Raw genomic sequence first — 870 nt, forward strand, 5'->3', positions numbered from 1 at the left:
TATTTCTCCTGGCCATCTTGATTCCTCTTAGTGACTTCCATTTCTTGTTTTCATTGTTGATTCTTTTCTCCTCCATTTCCCTTACCTATATCTGACTAGGTTGTCTTTAGAGTAATTCCAGAAGATTATTTTGACATAGCAGTATGTTTGTGTTGTGGAAGAATATTTCTCGTGGAAATGTTTTTTAGAGAAAACAGTATAGGTCAACACATTTACTTCAAGGAGGTGTCTCAAAAGACTTAACCAGAATTACATGACTTAGCAATTCTGTCTAGGAAAAGAATTTAGAGTTTAGGCTTGTGTGCAAATATGCGTTAGCATTATTCACAACCCCAAAAAGAAAGTGTTAGTCATTCAGTTGTATCTGACTCTTTGTGACACTATGGACTGTAGCCCGCCAGGCTCCTCTGTCCATGGGGTTTGCCAGGCAATACTGGAGTGGGTAGCCATTTTCTTCTCCAGGGGATCTTTACGATCCAGGGATTGAACCTGAGTCTCCTGCATTGACAGGTGGATTCTTTACCACTGAGCCACTTGGGAAGCGTGTGTGTGTGTGTGTGTGTGTGATTTTAGTTGAGGTATAATTGTATGTTTCAGGTATACAATAGTGGTTCATAATTTTTAAAGGTTCTACTCCGTTTACAGTTATAAAATATTGGCTATTTTCCCTTTGTTGTACAATATACCCTTGTATATTTATTTCATGTATATTAGTTTGTTCCTCTTAGTCTGCTACCCTATTTTGCCCTCCGTTCCCTCTCCCCGTTGGTAACCACTAGCTTGTTCTCTGTATCTGTGAGTTTGTTTCTTTTTTTTTTTGTTATATTCACTGGTTGGTTTTATTTTTTAGACTCTTAAGTGGTATCCTAC

Source organism: Bison bison, unplaced genomic scaffold, assembly GCF_000754665.1.
Source record: "Bison bison bison isolate TAMUID 2011002044 unplaced genomic scaffold, Bison_UMD1.0 scf7180017863871, whole genome shotgun sequence".
Classification (NCBI taxonomy): Eukaryota; Metazoa; Chordata; class Mammalia; order Artiodactyla; family Bovidae; genus Bison; species Bison bison.